The sequence below is a fragment of the Oratosquilla oratoria genome, unplaced genomic scaffold (genome assembly GCF_046742065.1).
Source record: "Oratosquilla oratoria isolate Oo_2021 unplaced genomic scaffold, ASM4674206v1 SCAFFOLD45, whole genome shotgun sequence".
Taxonomy (NCBI): Eukaryota; Metazoa; Arthropoda; class Malacostraca; order Stomatopoda; family Squillidae; genus Oratosquilla; species Oratosquilla oratoria.
The window spans coordinates 3,037,473-3,056,547 of NW_027467710.1; the positions used below are offsets into that span (position 1 = coordinate 3,037,473).

The 19,075-nt window shown below is 41.3% G+C and overlaps 1 long non-coding RNA gene and 1 pseudogene across 1 annotated transcript; one reads left to right on the top strand and one right to left on the bottom strand.

The window, feature by feature from the left end:
• Positions 1-665: 665 nt before the first annotated feature.
• Positions 666-16,800, top strand: LOC143023319 (uncharacterized; annotated as a pseudogene).
• Positions 16,248-18,222, bottom strand: LOC143023320 (uncharacterized). The gene is made up of 2 exons (XR_012966175.1): positions 17,709-18,222; positions 16,248-17,678 (listed from the first exon to the last, which is right to left on the bottom strand). It is a non-coding gene; the product is annotated as an uncharacterized LOC143023320 (long non-coding RNA).
• Between the last annotated feature and the right edge of the window lie 853 nt (positions 18,223-19,075).

Sequence of the window (19,075 nt, forward strand, 5' to 3'; positions counted from 1 at the left end):
CTTGCGTGGTCTCTAAGGCAAAATCGATATCGCCAGGACAGCGCCCTCGTTTCGACTTATTCTCTTTTGAGTTATATCATTAACTAAACTTATTTTCTATTGTAATGCGTCACAATACTACAGATCCTTCCACGAAGGGAGTTCCCGCTAGCAAGCGTGGGAATCTGACGTATATGTTAGCAGAACCATGTTCACCGTTTCTTTCCGTTGAAATCAACATCGCAAATACATTTTCCAAGATATCTCGTTTATTAAACTGAATAAGATTCAATGAAACACTCCTTCATTACGCATTTGTATGGGTTGAATTGTTCTACGTAGAATTTGAACTTTGACGACTGATTTACTTTGTGAAAAATGCAGTTCTTACACCAACAACTATCATAGTTTCATTGAATAGTTATTTCTTGATGGTAGAACAAAATTCAAGCTCTGTAAACGTATGGTAAGTGTAAATCTGAATTGTTATCCTGTAGAAACTATAAAGCATTAAGAAACCTTGTAAGCAAGTAGTGGACCAATGAAAATTCATTTTTATGGTTACTCATATTTCAGACCAATGATATCCGTTCTAGTAGCATGGGATATATATCTATCCAACCAGAATGAGCCTTTCATCGCGCTTGGGTTTTAGTTGACCAATCAGCGTCGAGTCTGGCCAAGGTGTATTCAGAGCTGCCTCTTGCCATGTTGGCTGGAAGAGATAGAGCCGAAGAACGGAAACATCAGGGAAGGGGATAACACCCAAAAACCACCCATTTTCCACCTAAAACATCATGGCCGACCCGGAGACACAACCACAGCCTGAAGAACAACCAAAGGCTCCTCCTGCAGATAAAGAAGTCCTGGGTAGGTGGATTATATTGGCCAAAATAGTGTAAATAAGTGAACGACAACCAACGAGGCGGCAGGATGCGTACCGGTAGATATGGCGAGCGTGGCCTGCACGTGGCGTAAGGCGGCAAACAGTACATAACTCGGATGCGACCTGTTTTATGTTGAAGTCCGATTAAGAAAAAATGACAAGACGCAAGGACAAAGTGCGATGGCTGTGGGCTTCATGTAGGACTTGCAAGCCACGTACGCTCTCAGCTCAGCTGACTTTTGTTTTGGAAGCGAACGTGGTGTTGTGGCATGAGGGTTGCAAGGTGCGTAGCAGTTTGATTATGCCTCTAAATGCGTACATAGTCCTTATACACAAGTGATCATCCCGACAAAATTATAACTTCAAGTTATGGGAACATAGTAGTGGTTGTACGTATTTAAATGATTGTTTAGGACTGGGTGGTTTGTTGAAGCAAGTTGATATACACGGAAATTCTTGATTGATCCAGGAATAAATGGCGTAGGATTGTACCGTTATGTAGGGACATCTTGGAAACGAAGTAATACGATATAAATTGCAATTGTATGTGCAACTTGCAAGCGGTAGATACAATGTGGCACCATGCACATGTGGGTGAGCACTAGTTCCCAATGCACATTTTCTAGGATGCCGCATCTTTCATCTTGGTGCATATTGCAATGTTATTTATCGTTCGAAAACCAGGACAAGTATAGATACCTTGAAATAACCAGACAAGGAGACTTGTACATAAACATGATCCATACATCCTTGATAAAATTCATAATTTCAAAATTTATGCAGAGGAAGATTTTAATTTCTGTGTATCAAAGGGCAGTTAATTAGAATTTGCTACAATAACCTAAGGAATGGGGGGGGGGTTTAACATTGACAACCCAGAGTGATGAAGTCAGCATGTCGATACATTGAAGACTTTTTTTTTTTTAATTCATGATTACTGTTTAATGGCCACCATATTGTAATTATGGTTTGGCTTCTTGGCCAAGAATCGGATTAAGCCTTTTTTTCCTGACAAGAATTCTTGGGCAATGTGGTTACTAAATATTTGTATTGGAAGTTCATTTAACACAAATGCTAGTGTATGTTTTTCACAAAAGTAAGGTACTTCATTGGCCAAGCTGCTGTAAATTTTCCTTGAATTTAGAAGTTTTGAAACAAGGTAGCTAAAACTTTAGCTAGATAGCTAAGCTGTGGTATAACTTACTTTGTGAACTATGCATTAATCATCAGCATAGGAAGAGTCTATAACTAGATTGCTGATACCCATCCTATCCATGTCTTGCCTAACCTAACCAAACCAAAACTGATGACACTGGAAATGTTTGTCTTGGTAGTTACTAGTTACATGCAAAGGTCGGGCAATAATTTGGCTCTGCAGTCATGTTTGCATAGCAATTGTCCATCTTGGAATTTCCACTTGAACTATCCAATCTAATTTATGAAGGATGGCTCTACATCACCTTTTACACATGAGGGCTGCCTAAGACGTGGATAAATGTTGGAATGTTGATTGTAATTCAGCACTTTGTAATTGCAATTAGCTTGACCCCATCAGTCAAAAAAATTAATACTTTAATTTGTGGGTTGATAATGGCACTAGACTACTGATGCAAAAGTTCTTCATTAAAGATTTTTCAAAATTGATTGAATTAGGTTAAGATGAGAGGGTTTTAAAAATTGATGGCATCTTGATAGCAATAACTTTATCTTTTCAAGTGCACACCTATGCACTATAGCATTAGAAGATTGAATATTAATTTTGTAAATTATAATACATCGGTGTAAGAAATATTCTTCTTGGCGGAAATCGATACAAGAAAACGTTGAGAGCCTGTGCAGAAATGAATAAAGTCTCAGTGACTCCTTTAGACACCATCTTTGTTTTGAGAAATTCGGAGGTTGGAGATGACCTAGAATTACAGGAACTGCAATATTAAATGCAGGTTATATAAGTATAGACAAATTTATCATACTTAAATTTCTTTGGCCTCCGCCTCCACCAAAACAAATATGGTGTCTCAAGCAAATGAAGCAGCTGCATTTGTTTGTTTATAGCTCTTAGCAACTTTATCAATTTCGGCCAAGAATAACATATTACATTGATGTATTATAATTTACAAAATTAGGTGTGCACTTCTAAACTTTTGCCCATTATTTTCTTTAATATTATTCATGATTGTGTAGTGCCAAAACAAAATCTTCTTTAACCCAGAGCCTATCTCTGTACAGTTTCTGGCTGAAGAGTTTATGCCTGTTAGTAGACCAAATACATGGTGTGCCCAACTGTCCTGCGAGCCACCATATTACCTGCTAGTCATTTTAATTCTAAAATTGGTGTGTAACAAGAACAAAATTGAAATAACCCCATTTAGTAACTTAGTTTGGTACTGGAAGTACATTATAAAACATTGAGTATTAATAAAACATGTTTGAGTTTCACTAATTGAAACCCCATTTTGGGGGGCCTTTGAAATTTCTATGAAAGAAGTAACTTGTGTTATACTACAAGTGGGAGAGATGTTATTTGTTGCAAACGAGTTGAATAGTAAGTGGTGTCTGGCCATCCGTTCCTCGTGAGATGGTGGCTGTAAGGTCAAAGTCAGAAGTTTGACTATATGTCTAGCCAGGAGACCCTTTGGGTTTAAGCAAAAAAAAAAAATGTACAAGGGTGTTGTGTTTTGAAGACATGGCAGTATCGTTCTTGCAGATTAATAAGGATGTTTTAGAAATGCAATGGTTGCCTGCCATGTACTGTCACTGCTAGGAGTGGTATTGTTATTTTTAAAGGTTGGGGTAAAGGCATATGTAGTGCCACCAGTCCAGTTGCCTGCACAAAATTTTTGGGACTTTTAGATATAATAAATGTAAGGGTCATCAAAACTGACCGTCTTGCAGGAGGACCCCCTAGGTGATAGGCATCAGCCCACAAGTCAATTGGTTGTATAGAATGGTAAGACAGTGGCATGGTGGTTGTATCCGTCTTAGGGAATCTGTAACCAGGCTAATACATTTTTATCATTGGGTCATTGACTCAAATTAAGTCATGTTGGGGTTACATGAATTGCCACTCCAGATTTTGACAGGATGATGGGTTCTTAAGGTGGGCTACCTTGTGGTGACAATTCTTCAGATGTAGAAGTTGATGACAATAGCCTGGTTAGGTTACATTCTTGTCTTCTATTCACTGTGGTCTGGGGTGATTCAGGTGGTGCAAATTGCCATCCGACATGGCAGTATTTGTGGCAAATAGGTAAGACAGCAGTGCAAAAGATTGGTGAACATCTTGGGCAGAAAGCAACCATTTGCTTGGGGTCAGAAAGGTGTACAATAGTTGCCCCCCCTACTATAATAAATTTACTAAATACTTCCCTGCAACCATACAATGAAGACAGCCTAACAGTACAGCAGCTATGTGATAGCAAAAGGGAACTGGCTGAGAATACTTCTCAGTTGTCAGTGATGCACACACACCCCCTCCCCCCCAAACACTGGTACAAGGATCAGTGCATCTAACAGATGGAAACATCTGCTGGACAAAGTACCTAAAATAGTCTCATTTTTATACATAACCTTCAGCTCGCACATCGCTTACCTGACAGTCAAAAAACATAGCTGTGAACAATAGAAAGTACAGTACTTGGGCAGCAGAAAGAATTGTTAATCACTATAAATATGGTGCTTGGCAATTACGAATATGGACATCCCATATATAACAAAACTGTAATTGGTTGCACTAACCATGTTAGAACATCTACACCCATAGACCATTACTTGAATGCATGTACTTCTTTATAGTAGCAATCAAACCCTGCCACAAGTACAGACCTGTGAATAAAAGGGAGGTTGACCCCATTGTTCTACCATCTACAATAACGTGACACAATCCTATGTACGTACATATACCAAAGTCTTTTCCCCCTTGCAAAGGAGGTAGCAAGGGGGGTCATAAAATCCACTTTCACCCATTCCATCCACCCCTCCCACTTATCTTGGCACCTCCTGGATGACTGATCATCCCTGCATCTCGCCCACTGCCCTGGGTCAGGAGCAGTATCACAAGACACAACAAGGCCACTTCATTAAATCTGGGGGGGGGGAAGTGCAGAAATAGAGAAATCACTTCAGGCTGTCTATTTTTCATACATTGTCCCCCACCCATTCATCCTCGTTCATCACAGCACAACCATTCTCCATTGACCCCTATCTAGTCCTCTCCTGTCCTTCAACCGACATTCTCCCTTTCCCATTGGCCATTTTACCCCCATCCATCCATCTCATCCTTGGTTGCCCCTTCACTCCTTCCTGTCTTCCATGCCCCTTTTACTAATCTTTCTTCACTCATTCCTTCCATGTGTCCAAACTATCCCAATGTTCTTTCATCAACATCTCCCCACTCCTTTTCCAACCTCATTCTCCTCGCCTCTTTTCTCCAGCCTAGTAACCCCTATCAAACTTTTCGGGCATCTCGTTTCAAACACCTAATTCTTACTGTATTCCATTTTTCTGCCCCATACAGTGCTGTCGGCACAATCGCTCATTCATACAATCTCCTCTTTATATCCATTCCCAAATGTCTATTTCTTGTTACAATTTTTAGTCCCCCAAGGCATTTGCTTTCTTTTCGATCTACATTCTACCTCCACCACTCCTCCCTTTCCCGCCACATTCGCACCCAAGTATCTAAAACTATCCGCTTCCTCTTGTCCCTCTCTCCCTTAATACTCCCAGTCTGCTGCCACTTTCTCCTCGTGTACATCTCGTCACCTTACTTTTACCCATGTTTATCTTCAACTTCCTTCTTTCGCACACCTTCCCAAATTCAGACAAATCAAATATTCATGTGCAAATTGGCTGTCTGATACACAATTATCACAATACTCGCATTATAAAATATACAAGTTACAGCTATTAGGCTTGTTCTTTCACCCAGAATGTTTGTAACCATAGGAAACTCGATCAAGCCCATTCCCATAATACGGGGTGTCACTCAGCTACAAGTACAATAAATATCAAGAAGCCAATGGTGGCATCTTTGTATACATACTCTTGCCTCATGAGGCCCACATACGTATCGTCATATTCAAGGGGTGACAAAAGACCAAATTATGACTTGCTCAGCTCCCCACCCTGACATATACACAAGTTGCTCCCAAGACAAGGAAGAACCATAATTGCATTAGTTACAAACTATTCCTAAAAGATAATCTTTATCACCCACTGGAGTGGTTTTGACCCCCCATTCCTTCCATCCTCAGGGAGATGGGAATGCTTAGCCAGTCTAGGGAACAGCAACAACTAATAGTCTGGCAAGATTTGAATAGTGATGTCGATCAACTACAGTGCCTTGTTCCAGAATGCCTTATTCAACATACAATGAAATGTAGACTTGTGTGCCAAAATTGTGCCTGTATCTTTTGTGGTTTGAGAGGTAGTAATACTAATGGTATGACCTTGCACCACTGATGCTGCATGCTTTACCGTGAATTAATGCACCGACATGATCAGCCTATCCTATCAGACAAAAACAAAATAGTCTCATCCGTAACCTTCCCCCACATATTAAAGCCCCCAAGATGAAGGTAAATTAGAAATGGAATGCAAGACCAGTAGCAGCAGAATCTGGATGGCATAAAGAAATTCTTATTATAAACGACTCCCAACCTCGCTCTGCATTCACAATGATGAAAATGTTGAGTAACTGGCTACACAAGAACATCAATAAAATATTTTAATTTCATTGCTGAAGGACATAGAACCCTCTAACCCACCCATATTGTGCATACACATCCATACAAATAAATGTATAAAGTTGTTGCCCTTCACAAAAATCACTACCAATATTATCAAGATTTTCACGTACATTTAGGTTCAGGCAACAAAGAATCTGACAATGTAGATGTTACTGCAGTTGTCCATTCCTTTTTTTCTACTGCAAGACAAGTAGAACAAATATTGATCAACCTAATTGCTGTATTTTAGGCTAAGGGTTGTGGGAACAAGAAAATCCTGGCTCCTGTACCAGTTTACTAATGTATTCATATTTTGCCTGTCGCTGTTGTACAAAACTGTTCTTACACAAAATCAGTTACTCTGACACCATAAAAGTACTATCCTGTGTAGACAAATTTACCTTAGGTCTAACAATTGTTTGAGCACAAAGCCCCACATCAATGGAAACAAGAACAGGAAAATCAAAAAATATCTTTTAGAGAAATAGTACAAAAGCAGATGGAGGAAAATACAAAAACAGTTCTGAAAGTAATTAAAGAAAATTGGGTGAGATACAGTTGACAAGGTAAATGCATTGTGGTCCATGGTATCCAAGAAAAACATGCGTAAATACCAGAGAGAGAAGGTGATCTCTGGAATTAACTAAATGACTGTTTAGCAATAGAGAAACCTGACATGGGAATTGTGGAGACAAAACTGAAAGGACCTCTATCAACAAGTATAGTGGGACGAGGTCTATACAACCACTGGGCAAAAAATAGAACAGACAAGCATGGAGTGTCATGATATTGACCAAAATGGGTTTAAATGTGACGGATAATGTGGAATTAATTAGGATTAAAATTGTAAATAAAAGTATGAAAAGCAGAAATTTTGTAGCAGTGTGTGCCACCAAAAACACTGGCTTGGTCTGATAGTGATCATTCTAAACTACTGGAAGACACAATGAATGTGCTAAACAAGTTACTGAAAGAGGGTGGCAACATAGTAATTATGGGTGATTTTAATGCAAAGTATATAACCTGGGAAGAAATTATAGTAAAAGGGGGAGAAGAACTTTGGAGCAACATCCTACTGAATACGACCATCGAATACACCTTAACACGGTGTTTCCCAAACTATCTTGCCTGACGCCCCCTTTTGGCTTCCAGTACACCCACACGCCCCCACTCCCTCTTTTGTTCATGTGAAATGATTCTTGCATTTATTTCTTGGCATTGTTCAGGAAAACATTTCTGTTTGTATTAAAATTTAATCATGAAAGCCACTCGAACAAATAATAGTACATTCCAGAGACATTTTTAAATAACTAAAAACGAAACATTGGTTCAAAGGGAGCGAAAAAAAAAGTTTGAACATTAGCAAATTGTGATTGGTATCGGTAAAGTGTCCAAAACATGTAAGGATAACTAGATTCATAGAAAACGGGTTGGAGTGACTGCTATTATTATACTTTGCATGTATGTAATGGCAGATATTTGTTCTTTGAATGATTTTATTATTCTAATTAAACAAATATTTTTGAGCAGATGTCTTCATGCCTCCCTAGGGGGGTGCACCCCCTCGTTTGGGAACCACTGCCTTAACACAATGGGTTAAGAAAAGTACTAGATATAGAAACAATGAGGAACTGTCGAAACTAGACACTATTAACTTCTGAACCAGATATTATGAACAAAATGGGGGTATAAAACACCAATTGGACCATATACTAATATTTTGAATGAAAAGAACAAAACTATGTAGAAAGGAATGATAAACATAGAGAAGGAAGATTAATGTACAACTAAATGGGTTTTGTAAAACTAAGATTTTCAAAACAAACTGGTAAAATTCTCCAGAGGAAACAGATGGAAGACAAATTAAGCATATTAAAAAAATAGCACATGGAAGGAATTTATAAATATGTACCACAGAAGCAAAAAGATATTTATATAAAGTGTTGGTATAACAAAAGGTGCAGAGGCTAAAGACCAAAGAGACAAAGCCTGGAAGACCACCCCCCCCCCTAAAAAAAAGGGGGGGGGGCAAACATATGTAAAACTTAGGAAAGAATATGTGAATATAGGTAGGAAAGAAAAAAAACTGAAAAAGATATTGGACAAATGTAAGGAACCTAAACTCTATTGATATGTAATGATAAAGGATAAACACAAAATTTAAACTGCATGAAGGATATAAAGAATATATAGACAACAAATGGCAGAAGTTATGATCAGACATTTCAGGTCTGTTTTTACAATTGAGAGTTCACAAATTTGGGAAGATGGACAACAAGAAATACCCCCTAAAATGAAAGAAATAAAGGTAACGGAAAAAAGATAAGAAAAAAAAAACCTAGGTCAGAAACTACAGAAATCGGGTTTTAAGAAAAATGGTAGTCATAGCATGCATGTATTCAACCAATCCATATCCACGCTTGTCTGAAAACCCCTTTGTTCATGTGAGAGCACTTCATGGATGAAGGGTCATTCCTGTCCCAAGTCGCATTGAAATGTCGGTCAATTCAACTAGAAAACTTCCACAGATGGGCCAGTCAGTTAGTTTATTCCCCACCCTGGATCCACTTAATGTAGCAGACAGGTCCATTCATACCATGTACGTCCACTTGCAATCTCCACTAGCATCTTTTGCATATTCATTAAAAAAAAAAAAAATCCTTCTCATTGGTTTTTGCCTCAAGCTAGTTCTCCACTTACTGCTTTCCACACACCTTGGAAGTCCATCAAAATCCTCTTGTAATAAGGACAGTCTAGAGTTTTTACAAGAGTGGAAGAGCTTGTTAAAATTAGAAATGGATAGTGGTTTGAGGTAAAGGTGGGACTTCTTCACGGATGTCAAGTTGCCATGACTGATTAGCATGTACATGGATGGGGTGGTGTGGGAGGTAATGGGCAAGGGATTAGAGATGGTTAAAGAAAATGGAGAAAGGTGTGAGGTAAGCCAGTTGTTGTTTGCTAATGCCAGGAATAGAGGGGGGATTAAGGAAGTTAGTGACAGTTTGGGAAGGTGTGTGAGAGGAAAAAGTTGAAAGTTAATGTGGATAAAAGTAAGGTGATTGTACATGGAGAGGATGGCAGCAATTTGGAAGTGAGTATTAGGCTGGAGAATGTGGATTACTTGGGACTGCATATGGCAGGAAAGAGAGTGGAGGTAAATTGAGAGAAGCAAGGAAGCCTTGGAGGATTAAAAAGTGCAACGAGATGCATTTGGGAATGGATGCTAAGAGATGGTATGAAGGGGTGATTGTGATGACAGTACTGTATGGGGCAGACATAGAACATGGAGATTAAATGTTAAAGATGACATGTCGAGTATGGTAGGGATTACAAGGTTGGATACTGAGAAATGAGGAAAATGGAGGTGGAAAAGGAAGTAAGAGAAGGTTGAAGTTATTGGGATGGTTTGGACACATGGAAAGACAAAGTGAAGAAAGATTAGTAAGTGTGGAAGGCACAGGGGGATGGAGTGAATATGAGGGGACACCCATGGATGGGGTGAAAGGGGTGTTGAGGAAGAGAGAAAGCAGATGGGTGACTGGAGAATGGCTGTGTGTGATATTGTTATGCATGGACAGGGGTGGGAAAAGGAGTGGTTATGCGTGTATGTTATGATGCAGCCTAAATGGGTTTCTCCTGTGGCTGGAGTGCACGAGGACAACCAAGGATGTGGTATAAGGGGTGTTAGCAAGAGAGGGATGTCTGTTGAGAAAGGTAGAAGGGCGAGTGGAGAATGGCTGTGTATATATGATGCTGTGAGACATCATGTTGTGTGTGAATGATACTGACACAGCTCAAATGGATTTCTCCCAGTCTTCAGTGTTACTGCACAAGGAGACAGAGGGTGGTCCCCAATTAAATGAAGTGGCTTTGCTGAATTGCGTCTGACCTAGGACAATGGACAATTTGCAGGGATGACCCCTCATCCAGGAGGAACCAAGATGAGAGGGAGGGAGAGGTGGTGAATGGGAATGAAATTGCCTTTTGACTTTGGCTACCTCCCTTATGGGGGTTGGTATATTTGTATTGTGGAACTATACATGCACTCCGTTAGTCCACTGGCACACCTCCCAGCCTGAAGTACATAAAACAATCTGATTAGCCATTCTATGACAATGCCATCCTTTGCACACTCCCTGTGACATCTGACCCAGGTGCCCCATCTTATCTTTGATCTCTTGGTGCTCTTGCTCTTCTATACATTGTCATTTTCATGAATTCTGACACATCCAAAGACATGCTCTCCACTATATCCAGTAAATCCCCATACTCTGGTGCTCTTCCCTTTACCCCCTACTCTTCCCTTTACCCCGTACTCTTAATCAATACGTCTGCATCCTCGCCCCTTTTCACTTAACTTTCCTTCTTGACTACCCCCTACCCCCTGATCTTTTGGGAACATAATGGAAGAGACTGCAAGAAACAAAGGCCTACACTAGGCAGTTCATGACCACTTCCAAAATTTTAAATTCATTGGACACCTATCTTCTCCCTATATCTGCTTGCTTCTTGACTTTCCTCACATTTTACCCTTATGTAATTTCATGTCTCCCCATTCCTTTGCAATTGTTCATGTGCTCGCATCTTTTCTGCCATCCTCTCTCATTTCTTCAGCCCATATAGTCTAAGAGAGCTTGGAGGAAATGGATAGTTATAAGTATTTGGGGTTGCATGTAGCAGGAAATGGCGTAGAGAATGGTGTTCTCGTTGGGTTTTTCACTTGTCTTCACAAATAAGGGTAAGATGGTGTGATGAGCTGAACGATGCATACCTGATGACTGGTCCATTATTATTATTATTATTATTATTATTTTAAAAAAAATCCTAACAGTATATACCATATTTTTCGGACCATAAGGCGCGGGCAAAATCCTTAAAATCGGCCAAAATTGGGTGGTGCGCCTTATCATGAGGTAAGCCTTGTGTGGCTTCAGTGCAATAAAATGCCTCGGACAGTGACGTACTATTTTGACACGTTTCGTAGCTAGCCTGCCAACGGCGACAGTGCATAGGCCTAGCAAAAGTTACAACCAAGTTATAACCAAGATACATGTATCTTGACAGAAAATTGCGAAAACTTCGACAGTTTTCGAGTCCATGCCACCGCTTTCATTCGCGCTATCATGGCTGGAGGAAGTTGATAGTTTTAAGTATTTGGATTCGCATGTGGCAGTAAATGAAGGAATGCAGATGGAGATGAACTACATGTTGAGAGAAGTGAGAATGTTTTGGGTGATTGAAAAGTGTCGTGAAAAATAGGCGATAAGGGTAATTGTGCTGATGACACTGTATGGGGCAGAAAGAAGTTTAAATATATTTGAGATTAAGTGAAAAGTACAGCAGGGTTACAAGGTTAGAGTGGGGGTGGACAGGAAGCCAGCAGATGGTGCTGATGAAAGAGTTAGGATGGTTTGGCCAAAGGAAAAGGCATGAAGAAAGATTAGCAAGATGAGTGGAAAGCAGAGGTGGATGGAGTGAACTTCAGGGGAAGATCAAGGATGAGATGGATTGGTGTTGAGCAGGGAAGGGAAGTCTGGGGATGGGTGAGTGGAGAATGGTTATGCATGGATATCCTCTTGAGGGTTTCCTCTGCCTTCCTCGTTTCCCGTACGAGTGTACAAGGAGAGAGAGTTGCCATGCAAAAGAAGTAGCCCTGCCGTGGGTGCTGCGCATTGCTTCTGACATTGGGAGTGGGAGCAAAAGGGGTGGCGGATGGGAGTGGAGTGGGTGTGTGGAACATAGATGAGGAAGAGTTTAAATGTGTTCGAGATGAAATGTCCAAGAAGGTTGGGTAGTGAGAAACGAAGCAGTGAGAAGAGTGGGGGTGGAAAAGGAGTTGGGAGATGGAGTTGATGAGAGCATTGGGATGGTTTGGACACATGGAAGGAATGAGTGAAGAGAAATTAGTGGAATACAGGTGTATGGAGTGAATATGAAGGGCCATTGGGGAAGAGGGTGATGTCTGCTGAGGAAGGAAGGGAGAAGACAAGATAGGGGTGAGTGGAGAATGGTTGTGTATGGATGATGTGATGTAAGGAAGGGATTTGGGGGAGTGTTAGGGAGGATGTAGTTCTTAGTTATCCTTCATATTATAATTCTGAGGCACTTAACCTTTTCAATATAAGTTGAATTCTTGTGCGTAGCATCAGATGCCTTGTGTACAATGATCCATCACAATACTTTCATTTTAATATGAAGTCACTGCTGTATTACTCGCTTTCAATGAGTAATAATAAACACAAAATGCAATCAAGCCAGTTCAGAATTCAGGGGTTACATAGCTACTACAAAACATAAATAAAGATGCTGACTCCATCATCCTTGTATACCTACTCATATTCATGATGCCTATGTAGGCATCATCGTATGGAAGAGGTTAACCTGGCATAATTGAAGGTTTTCTTCTGATTCTTTCATTCAATCTTGTAACTTATCAAGTGGCATTATGGTCATCTTCTTCCAGTGTATAGATATTCTTATAGTGTATCCCCATAACCTGTCACTTGTTGCCTCCTGTCTTGTTCTTGTTTTTTATTAATTTGTGCCCTCTACACTTATTATACTTGCTTTATTCCCATCATTGATGTCTCCCACAATTTTCACTCCCGTTTAGAAGTACTGCAACCACCACCACCTGGCTTTAACTTCATTTACCCGTTTCCCGAAAATATTCTTTTCAAAGTTCCAGGTATTATCTTACTGGCTTTGTGCCACCTATTTATTTAGACATTGTACCTCTACCCTCTCTTCCATTGACTTCTTCAGTCAGCACCCCATATTTTCCCGCTATATGTTTTTCTTTTCTTCAATTGGACACTTGATTCCACAATTTTCCATTCCGCAAATCTTGAAAATGGAGAAGTGCTGTAGTTTTTAATTTGATAATTTTAATGTTCTTGGGAATTTGATATTAATTCTGTCCATTGATAGGGTTAAGGGCTTTTGGTAACACTGATACAAAGAGGCACCATCCCCCCTCAGAGGGTTGTGAAATCAAATGAAGGACATGTATTGCTGTTACCATACAGCCAGGATAATTATGCTAGTGTGACTCGACAGAGGAACAGATCATCAGTGAGACTGAATTTTGTCAGGTATGCAATCACTGAATTTTATTCTAAGATGATGATTTCTTTTTCAGCCACGAAGGTAACCGGTACTGTGAAATGGTTCAACGTAAAGAGTGGCTATGGCTTCATCAATCGGCACGACACAAAGGAGGATGTGTTTGTACACCAGTCGGCAATTGCCAAGAACAACCCACGCAAGTATGTGCGTTCGGTTGGTGACGGGGAAGAGGTAGAGTTTGACGTCGTCGTTGGGGAGAAGGGCAATGAAGCAGCAAATGTGACTGGACCCAATGGTGGCGCTGTACAAGGATCTCCCTATGCAGCAGACCGCAGAAGGGGGTTCCGCCGTAGATACTATCGTCGCGGCCCATCCCAGGAGGGTATGGAGGGCGAAGGAATGATTGAAGGAGGCCCTCCAAGGGGCCGTGGCCGCGGACGTGGAAGAGGCTTTAGGGCACATGCACCACGCAGGTTCTACCAAGGGCGCTTCTTTGGCGGTGCCCGTGGAAGAGGAGGCCGCGGCGGTGGACCCATTGGGTACGAGGGAAACGATGGATATGATGCCTATGACCTACCTGGAGATATGCCCATAAGGGACGAGGACGTGGACGCGGCAGAGGGCGTGGCAGGGGCCGTGGCACCAGGGGCCCTCGTGGATACTATCGCCGTGTGTACAGTGGACCACGCCCTCACAATGAAGAAATGATGGGCGGGGAGGAGTTTGAGCAACCACGCCGCAGATTCAGGCGTGGGGGACGAGGACGTGGTCGGGGACGGCCTGAAGGCAGCACACCTGAGACTAAGGTAAGGTCTTCAGCATTTGAGGTTGATGTTGTGTGTAGGCATTCTTGTAGACATTAACCACGGCATGTGATACCTGTCCCTATCCCTAGACTAGAGCATGACCTCATCATGCATGTTTGCCTTGCAGACCACGGAGACCCAGACAGGAGCTGAGGGACACAAGGCAAGTTGATGTAGTTTCTTTCCTTTCAGTGAAAGCTACTATTGTACCAACATTCTTTAGCTCGCTATGCACTTGTGTTCAAAGCTTGTATGGGTTTTGTTTTGCTTATCCTTGCCTGTAGCATGTGTGCCAAAGTGCATGTACTGTATGTGCTTTTACATACATCCTGCCTTGCATGTTCTGTAACTGGGACTTTTCACCTGTTGGTCCATTTTGTGTAGTGTTTTTGCTTATGTGTGACTGCATGTTGTTACAGCATGAACAGACTGTGTGTGAAGAAAATACTGATGCTGAAGTGAGTGTGATGTCCAAGGCCGACCCTGAGGCTGAGACACTGTCTGAGCCCCAGGACTTGGTAAGGAAATTCTGCACTATTCTTGGTTAAACAAAGTATTTTGGTATAGTTTGGCATGTTGGTAGGGACCCATTTCGAAGATATACCCTAATGCACAATTAAAATACTATCAAAGTCCTTTTGATCGAACTTGCAAATATGAATTCATGCCAAGATGAACCTTCTTGGTCATGATTGTTTTAAGATGTTAAAAACTATTTTAGACTGGCTAATGTATTCACAACAGTGTTGGGGCCATTTTCGATCGAGCAGCAATAGATTCAAACCTATCCTTGTCATTTGTGGAATTGTTTGTGCTGGCTTTCTGCAAGTTAATACTCAGTGTCCAGTTATTTTAACTTTGATATTTGATGCATTCATGCTTTACCAGAGGCATGATTTAGAAGAAATGCTGCAATGCTAACTGCATGATTTGAACATGGAAAGAAAAGGTTCCAAGCTTGCCTTGAAGTTAGTCCCGGAGGTTTGCCTCTTGGTGCACCTCAGTTATGTGTTCTGCCCCACGTGACTTGTTTCTCTGTCACGAAAGCCCCCAGTGCATTAGATTGTTGTAGAACTTTTAACCTTTCATTGCTGCAGGATTAATTGTATTTTGTGTGTGCAGGGCGAGGGCCAGGGTGCAGACAGCCAAGCCGCTCCCGTTGCCCAGCAACCCCAACCTGTGGAGAACACCACTGCAGAAAGCTCGGCCTAAACACCTCCTCCCAGTCACATGACCAAAGTGAAGCAACGTATTGTTAGCGTCGGGCTTGTGGGACGTCACTCCCACATGGGCTCAGAGACTGGAGTGGTGTTCTGACTGAGCCTTGTGGGAGCGGTGTCCTCCCTGCTCGTCGACGTTGTCGTCGGGACCTGGCAGTGGCAATCACACACCAAGACGGAAGAAAGGGACATAATGTAATGAAGAGCAGTCTATCACCTGCTCCCGGTTACCAGAAAGTCGGCTCTGACCACCTGCTGCAGCATTAAGTACGGACATGTACCCTCACTCCGGGTCACAGAAGAACAAGTGAATGAGGGTGCTCCAGATAGTCAGTTCGGCCAAGGGTTAGAGTCCACGTAAAGCTGGCCCTTTCTTTGTCATGCAACACCTAGACAAATGACTATGTGTAACTTTAGACACTATGGGTGGGGAAGACACAGTATACGTGATTAGTTAAAGTAATGGGTGGAATAACAAAACAAACAAAAAAAATAAGACACTCAGTCGGTTGACAACAGATTTTTCTCCCTAGCTAAGGATTTTTTTACTACACTGTCCTTGGTGCTGAGGTGTGCTTGCTGCTTAGCCAGGGTTCCACCAAAAAAAGTGTAAAATCACAAGTACGAAAAGAAGCAACCTCTGCACATGTTTAGTCAAAAGCATTCACAGGGTCAAAACCTGGCACCTGCCAAAGCTCAACAGTTCTGCCGTTGTCATTTCTCCACTGTCTTTTGTAGCATTGGTATCCTTGGAATGTGCTGCTTATCACTAGGGCTGTCATAAGCCTGTGCACTTCGGAGCTGAGGGCAGTCGAGGATGGGTAGCACAGGTGGAGGAAGGCTGCAATGGCAGCGGTGTACTGCAAAGCTTTCCAGGTGTTGATTTTTCAAGCCTTTAATTTGAGTACAGACTACCTGTCTCCTTGGGTCAGGTACCTGCATCAGTGATACTCTTTCGTTTCATTTTTAATTTGTCAAATGTTTATATTGGCATTATTTTTGGAAGTCCTATTTTGACACCTTTTCTACGAAAACTTTTGTAGAAATTAATTGTGCCACAAAACATGTGCATTTGCAATAAACCAATAAAACCCATAAAAATGTGAAAAATATATAGTCGTTTCTAACCTCCCTTATGTACACATTTCAAATTCTGACAGGAGATACCTGTCTGGAATGAAAAGTTTGGTAAAGTTGTACAAAATCCCAATGATAAGTTTTCAGTTTAGCAAAGGATGTATGATCTCCAAAGGAGCCACAATACTAGCAAGTGCCCATTTTCATAAGACCTTATGCTTCCAATGTATACTGCTGGCATAACTGGAAGTGTTCAGGCTTTGCATCATTTTAGTTGTGGTTCCCCTTCCAATGATGCCTATGTAGGCATCGTGAGGTGCGAGTAGGTATATGAGGATGCTAACGTTGGTGTCTTGATTAAATTTATTTTGCAGTTCTCCGAGTGAATCCCATATTCTGTGAACTGGTTTGATCATATTTTGTGGTTATTAATATTCAGTGAAAGAAGAAATATAGCTGTAACTTTATATTGTATAATGCTAGTATTGTGATATCGTCATACATCAGGCAGCTAATACTGCCCACAAGAATTTGACTTGAAGAGGTTAAAAGTCCCACATTTCCCTGATTCATAATCACAACATTTGAAGCACATTTGGGCTCAACAGCTGGAACTGGTTTACTCCCACTGCTTAGTTTGTGACTATTTAGATAGATGATCTTAATACAAAAGCCCAAAAATAACCAAAACAAATGTACTCCAATAAGCTACTATGGCTGACACAAAATATCTTTACAAACTTGGGTTTTTTGTGACATTTCTTACCTGATTACCATGAATCTGAAAAATACCCAAGTCGCCTAAAATACTTGGCCTCCTGTGTGATACACGACCATCTCGTGTAAGATTTCCTAGTGAAGTCAAACAAGATAAAAGAACAATATAAGGTAGATTTAGACACCAGAAATCCACCTATGTATCCACAGCACACCAGAAATCCACCTATGTATCCACAGCATTGTCCAGCAATTAAGACAGAAATTAAAACCTAAATAATAACTGGCTTAATTAAAATGGCACGAATATATACTTGCGAGTATACTCCCCATACAGACAATCTATCTATACACCTACAGCTTTCCCCCCCCCCTTATACAGAAGTACAAGAGAAGTTTTATGTATCGAGCTCCCAAACCCACCCATCCCACACATTTCCCCACAAAATTAGTCCATTAAATGAAACATGAACAATTCCTGCAGGCCAGATAACTTAAAGTATGATGAATGCAAGCTGCACAACCATTTTGTTGTTTACCCACTGAATATTCTACTAAACTGATTATTAGGAGGGGGAACATGCTGTAGTGGGCTGGATGAACTGGCCTCCCTGACTGTAGTTTGGGGACCCCTAGTCTACAATAATACTACCCTTTCCCTCTTCAATACATCCATCCAATAGCACATGCAGTTCACAAAACTAATGCTCCACAACAGACTACCAAGTTCTATACTTCAAACTTTTCTACTAAACCCATCAGAAAAGCACTACCAAGACTAGCAAAATCTGCACTGGCATGCCTACATTCAGGTCATCATCCCACATTAAAATAGGATTGGTGCCAACAGAGAATTGGCCTGGCAACTCTCCAATCATTCCAGGTACAACCACCACACAAGACATACAATGCAATGCCTAATGCTCACTCCTTCCAGACATTAAAGGGCTCTTCCCCTTGTTTTATATCTTATCATAGATCCTTGTGGACTACAGCAGGAACATCAGAAGTGTTTGGTAAGGGAGTGGATGTACATCAAAGCTGTCTGAAGTCCACTATCATTCATTACAGTAATGGATGAGGTAACAATATAACTGAAATAAAGTTCCATGGGAGTTAGTATGTGTGAGAATTCAGTATTGATAGCCAAATCAGATCAGGAAGTACTGAAACAATAAGTGATGGAGAGGAGGGAGATGGAATGTCCGTGTAAATGAGTACATACATACATACATATACCAAGGCTTTTTCCCCCTTTCAAGGGAGGTAGCCAAAAAGGGAAAGGCATAAAAACACTCCCACTCATTTCATCCCTAAATACACTCCACACCCCTCCCACCCTCCCTCTCATCTGAGCACCTCCTGGATGACGGGTCATCCCTGCACCTTGCCCACCGCCCTGGGTCAGAAGCAGTGTCGCAAGACAGCACATCCACAGCAAGGCCGCTTCATTCAATCGGCGACCCCCCCTCTCCGTCCCCCCTTGCATATAAGGAGAGGACGGGGAGAAATCCCTTCGGGCTGCGCCAAAATTTACTCGCACATATTACCCCACCCCCGCCCATTCCTCCTCATGCAATCACATCATCATCC